The following is a 5996-nucleotide window of genomic DNA, read 5'->3' on the forward strand; positions in this document are numbered from 1 at the left end:
TATGGCTATGTAGGTGAGAATATTTAGGTGAGCATATGGCTACATAGCCATATCAGAAAATGAAAATTATCTGATTATTAGGTGAGAATATTTTCTGATTATTTACTACATAGCCCTGGGGCATTATTCAAAATACCTAGAAATGTGACATTTCATTGTGTTTTTAACTTCTATTTTCTTATTAATGTGACGAAATGAAACCAAATAAAAGAATCCCATTATTACCATTTGTAAATATATACCCAAAAAATAAATAAATAAATAAATAACTCAAAGATCTCTAATAACGTGACATAAAGAAAAATTCCTAAGATGCTTTGAAATCTTTAAGAGTTGCAAAAACAATAGAATCAGGTGCAACACTAATAGGGTTTAAAGCATGCACGAGCACTGGATACATAGCTGGTATATCCTTTGACTCTGTGAGCACCAAGAGGACACCATTTAACATCAACACATCACTTTGAATATTGCCATCCTTTGGAGTCAAGTGGTACTATTCCCTGTGGATTTGTTGTTGGTTATCATCATAGTTGTCAGGATAGAAGTTCAAGTCATCCGCAACCGAAACTTCATAGGTAGTAGAATTTGACATGTTGATTAGAAGCAGTGAAATGCCCGACTGAGATAAAATAGAGTAAATGAATTTAATTAATGAAGTGATAACTAAATGATATATTATTGAGAAGAAAGAGAAATTAAGCTAAAAAAGGTTAAGAATATTTCACTTACTTCTTTCTTTGAACAATGAGAATATACGCGTAGATAAGGGGAACTGTCATAAGTGGTCTGAAGTACAATCTTTCCCATTAAGCGATGCCACAGAAGAGCACTGTAGAAGAGCCAACCAAACATTAATATAGAATAAATGTGTCAAAATGATAATTTCAGCTTTATTAAATAGTAAAGGGTATTAGAAAATCTCAATATTGACTAACCCGTAATAATCCGGATTAGGGATAAATGTTGTAGTGTTGAGAAGGCCATAATTTCCTCCAATCAATGCCTATCTGCAGAAAACCAATTTTAGGAAAATATTCTGATATGGCTATGCAGGAAAATTATCTAGTTTTATGTCACATTTCTGGGTATTTTTTCAAAAATGAAAAACAGATGACAGAAAATGAAAACACAACTAAACAAGTACTTATTTTCGAGTATTCATATGTATATATAATCATAAATATTAAAATGATGGCCATTTTTAGAATTTTTCATTGTCTTCGTTTTTCAAAAAAACTACAAACAGAAACGCAACTAAACGGCTAGGAAAATTATTTGTTCTATGTCATATATCGGGGTCATATACTATCCCAGAAAAATATATAGCAAAGAATAAGTTACTCAAAGATCTCATGTCGATTTTATCTCACACTGCAGGGAATAAGTTATTCAAAGCTTGCGAATTTACCACCTATAGTCAGCCTCTGTGAGTATTCAACACCCTTACTCTGTTTTTCTTGCTAATTAAGTTCAACAAACTATTAAATTCACAAGATTTGATAGTCTTTAATGTATTAAATTTACTTGAATTGGGTTTTTATGCAGACTCAAGCTTCGTGGGATGCAGATTTTTATGTGAAGACAAAGTCATGTTTTGCTGCTGCTGTTGCTTCGTAGGATGCAGATTTTTATGTCAAAGTTGATGATGATGTTCATGTAAATATAGGTAAGAAATTTGTTTTTAGTACTTGATATAAAAATAAAATGCATACATGAAGGTCTAAAATCCAATATATAGATGCAAGACACTCAATGTGTTACAACTTTTAAATTTCAAATCGGGGTAAAAACTTCAGATGCCCATGTTCATATGAACCTCTAAATTCAAATCTACGACTGACATGATTGATTCAACAAGTTTTACTTGAAAATGAAATTATATATGTTTGTAAGTCTACAAATTATTTATTTATTTTGTTGCATTGGGTAAGATGTTGTAAATTTTGCAGCAACACTAGGAGAAACTTTGGCAAGATACAGGAAAAAGCCACGGGTGCATATCGGATGTATGAAATCTAGTCCTGTCCTTGCTCAGAAGTAAGTGGAATTTTGTCTTAAAATTCTTGTTGTTAACTGGATGTTGAGAAAGTGTTAAGCTTTTAGATGTCTTATTTGTGCACTCTGTGGAACAGGGGAGTGAGGTACCATGAACTTGAATATTGGAAATTCGGGGAGGTAGGAAATAGGTATTTTAGACATGCTACAAGACAACTATATGCCATTTCAAAAGATTTGGCTACTTACATCTCGATAAACCAGTTAAGTTACACTCTCACATGGTGTTAAAAATGAGAGATCAAAAAAAGAAATGTGTGTATATCACTGAAGCCATTTTTGCACAGAGAGAGAAAGTGTGGGTTTTTTATGATGATACAAATTATGGGTTTTTGATCTTGCAAATGTGAGAGAAAGTGTGGGTTTTTGATCTCTGCAAATGTGTGTGTATATGTATGAGGAATTTGGGGAACCTAGAGGTGAGAAAGATGAAGAAAAATGAAAACCATGTCTCTGGAAATGTGTTTGTCAATTGTGATGCATGGGTCCTAGAGAGAGAATCTCTCCTTATCCTTTTTTTTAAAAAAAAAATTAATTACACTTTTGACGAGGCACATCTGTCTAACTAGCCATATATTATATAAGTAAAAGTGAGTTTTTGTGAAGAGTTCTGTGAATTTAATCCTAACATTATTTTTTTAATCCTAACATTATTTATACCGTACCTTCAGGTACGGGCATACGCTAGTATATATATATATGATAGCATATAATGAGTGTATTATAGGACACTTTAGAGAATCATGTCAAAAGGAACTCGGCAAAATGACCTCGTAACTTTGGCAAAATGATCTTGTAATTTCGGGAAAAGGAATGCTCTTCTATCTTTTAATTAGGAAATTGACACATACCAGGATAGTGACAGTTTATTAAAATTACAAGACTCTACTAAGTGGTAACACGATGTACAAAGTCTGACATTTGTCCGATGCTAGAAGGTCGGAAGGAGAATTGTTATAAACTTTGAATGGAAGCCCTCGGTGAACAGCAGCAATAACTCTAACTGTTCTAAGGTAGTGAAATTCCTTGTCACATAAGTAGCGACCTGCATGAATGGTGTAACGATTGTCCCGCTGTCTCCGACATAGACCCGGTGAAATTGAATTCTCTATGAAGATGCGGAGTACAAACAGCTAAACAGTATTATGCAATACTTCAAAATATGAAAATTCATTGATAATAATTTTTTAAATCTATATATCCAACTTCTTTTTTTATTATTATTGAAACACTTGTATCAATTTATAAAACTTTCTTTCATTAGTGACTTGAAAAGCTTAAATTAATTGAAACTAGATTATAGCAATTGATAAATGTGTTTTTTTAAATAATTTATATTAAAATTTTAAAATGTCTAACAATTTGAATTTTTTTTTATATGAACAATACATTCGAAGAGTTTATAAGATGATTGATTTTAATATTTAAGATGGATCCGTGGTGGGTTTACAAAAGCCTGGCAAAATGATCAAGTTCGCAAAAGTACCAAATATCTAGTATTTTTAAAGATAAACATGCTTTTATAAATCTTTAAAATTTACCAGCCCCAAAAAAGCATTTTCTTCTTCTTGGCTACTATCCCTCTCCCTCTCCTCTCTCCATGCCACCGCCACCACCAAGGTCAGTCCTGAGGTGAGGCCACTAAGGCGGTCGTCTTGGGCTCTCAATTTTGAACAAAATTTAGGACTCCTAATTAGGAGAGTATATCATGTCGTGTTATTTCATAATTACTTTAAAATTAGTTCAATTCATTTATTTTCATGCTGTTGTATGGTGTTATTTTGATTCGTGTCCGATTGATATTTAATGTGAAAACTTTTATTTTTAGTTAAAAATAACTTAGCAAGTGTATGAAGAGATTAAAATTTTTCCCATAAGTTGAATTTTATAAAATTTATTTTTACTAAATGAAATTATTCATACAATGTTTGATTTTAATTCAATTGCGTTTTTCTAATTACAAAAATTATACCTTATTACTATATATTTTTTATTAGATTGACTCTAAAATATGTAACAAAAAAAAATATATCTTAAATGAAAAAAAGATATTAGCCTTAATTATTATTTTACATACTTTTTTATTCAGTTAAATGGAGTTAAATAAAAGATTAAAAAAATGTCATCGCATCCCTTAGTGAACATTAAAATATATAACTAATAATTCATATTATTGAATCGTTCATGTTGAAAAATAGTCAACCCTAACTTACTAATTTTATATATTGCTTGAGTTGTGTCGAAAATTCTCATCCTTAACCCCAATTAATTTTAGTTCTTATAGCATTGGTAAACTAAAAAATAAAAATTCGATTCAACTAATTGAAGTTTAACTATTATATATATATATATATATATATATTTGTTATCTAAATTTTGTTAAATTGTAATGCAATAGAAATAAATTTTTATCCTTTTTGTTTTGTCCAAACAAATTTTTTTTTAAGATAATGATACATGAAGGGCCCAATTTAAAAAATTGCCTCAGGCCCCTAATAACTCAGGGCCGGCCCTGGCCGCCACAACGCCCCTCCCCTCCCTCCACCACCCCACGCTCACCCCACTTCCACTTCCCTATGAAGCACGGATACTCTGAAATAGGCCACGTACGCGTATCGGATACGTATCGAATACGGATACGCGCCCGATATGCGAGGATACGTATCAGATACGGGAAATGAAGTATCCGATTTTTTTTTTTAATTTTTGAATTAAGAATACTTCTCAGGTACGCGAGGATACGGTCAGGATACGATCAGGATACAGTACGGATACGGCGGGGGCAAAAAAATAATTTAAAAAACTTAAAATGGGGTGAAATTGTAAAATATGAAAAAAAAAAGATGAAATAAAACACACAAAAAAAGAAAAATAATAAACCAAACTCTCTCTTACCTAGGTATTCGACGCAGCCGTGAAGGAGGAGGAGAAACAGCTCGCCGATCGTCGATTAGGTTCGCGATCAGGTTCGTCCCTCTCTCTCTCCCTTTCGCTCCCTCTGTCTGCCTCTCACGAACTCTCTTTCTCTCCTTCTCCCTCTCGATCTCGCTCAATCTGTCTGTCTGGTTCGAGATGTCAATCTCATCTCCCCCCCTCTTCGTCGATCTGTCTCTCCCCCTCCCTTACCTATGTCTGTTTGCATATTTATTTGTATTATTTTAATTTTTTTATTTTTTATTTTTTATATGTAGACTCTGCAAGTCACGTAAGATATTAAAAAAAAAAAAAAAAACTTATATATTCGGTTTATTGAATCTGATAAAACAAACAAATAAATAAATAAACTAAGGTAAAAAAAACTTATTAATAAATAAATAAATAAACTTATTAAAAATAAAATTTGTCAACTTATAAAATTATAAACTTTGTACACTTATTAATAAATCAAATAAGGTAAAAAAAATTTATTAATAAATAAATAAATAAACTTATTGATAAATAAATGAACTCTGTAAATTTTTTTCCCTTAATTTGGGATTGAATTGCATTATGGATGTTATGGGTGATGCTACATTGTTAAAATTGTTAAAATTTAATTGAATTGATGAATTTTTTGTTATGGGTGATGCATTATGGTTGTTATGGGTGATGCTACATTATATTGTCTTTTGTTTCAAGTTTTATTTTTATGTATGCTACATTACTAAAAATTGTTGAAGTTTTATTTTATGTATGTTACATTACTAAAAATTATTGAAGTTTTATTTTTGTGTATGTTACATTACTAAAAATTGTGAAAAAAATATTTTTTATGAACGTATTCCCGCCGTATCCGTATCCTACTTTTTCGAATTTTGACGTATCGCCGTATCCGTATCATATCGTACCTGTATCCCGTATCCGTATCTGTGCTTCCTAGCCACTTCCCCACCAACCAAGTTTACCACAACATAGAAAATACACATCCTTGAGCATTCAAGGGAAAGGACAACTTAAAA

General features: G+C 31.5%; 1 long non-coding RNA gene across 1 annotated transcript; it reads right to left on the reverse strand.

Moving 5' to 3' along the window:
* Positions 1–519: 519 nt before the first annotated feature.
* Positions 520–1021, reverse strand: LOC145819517 (uncharacterized). The gene is made up of 3 exons (XR_014360263.1): positions 939–1021; positions 733–832; positions 520–622 (listed from the first exon to the last, which is right to left on the reverse strand). It is a non-coding gene; the product is annotated as an uncharacterized LOC145819517 (long non-coding RNA).
* Between the last annotated feature and the right edge of the window lie 4975 nt (positions 1022–5996).

Source organism: Camellia sinensis, chromosome 2, assembly GCF_055761805.1.
Source record: "Camellia sinensis isolate YWXY chromosome 2, ASM5576180v1, whole genome shotgun sequence".
Taxonomy (NCBI): domain Eukaryota; kingdom Viridiplantae; phylum Streptophyta; class Magnoliopsida; order Ericales; family Theaceae; genus Camellia; species Camellia sinensis.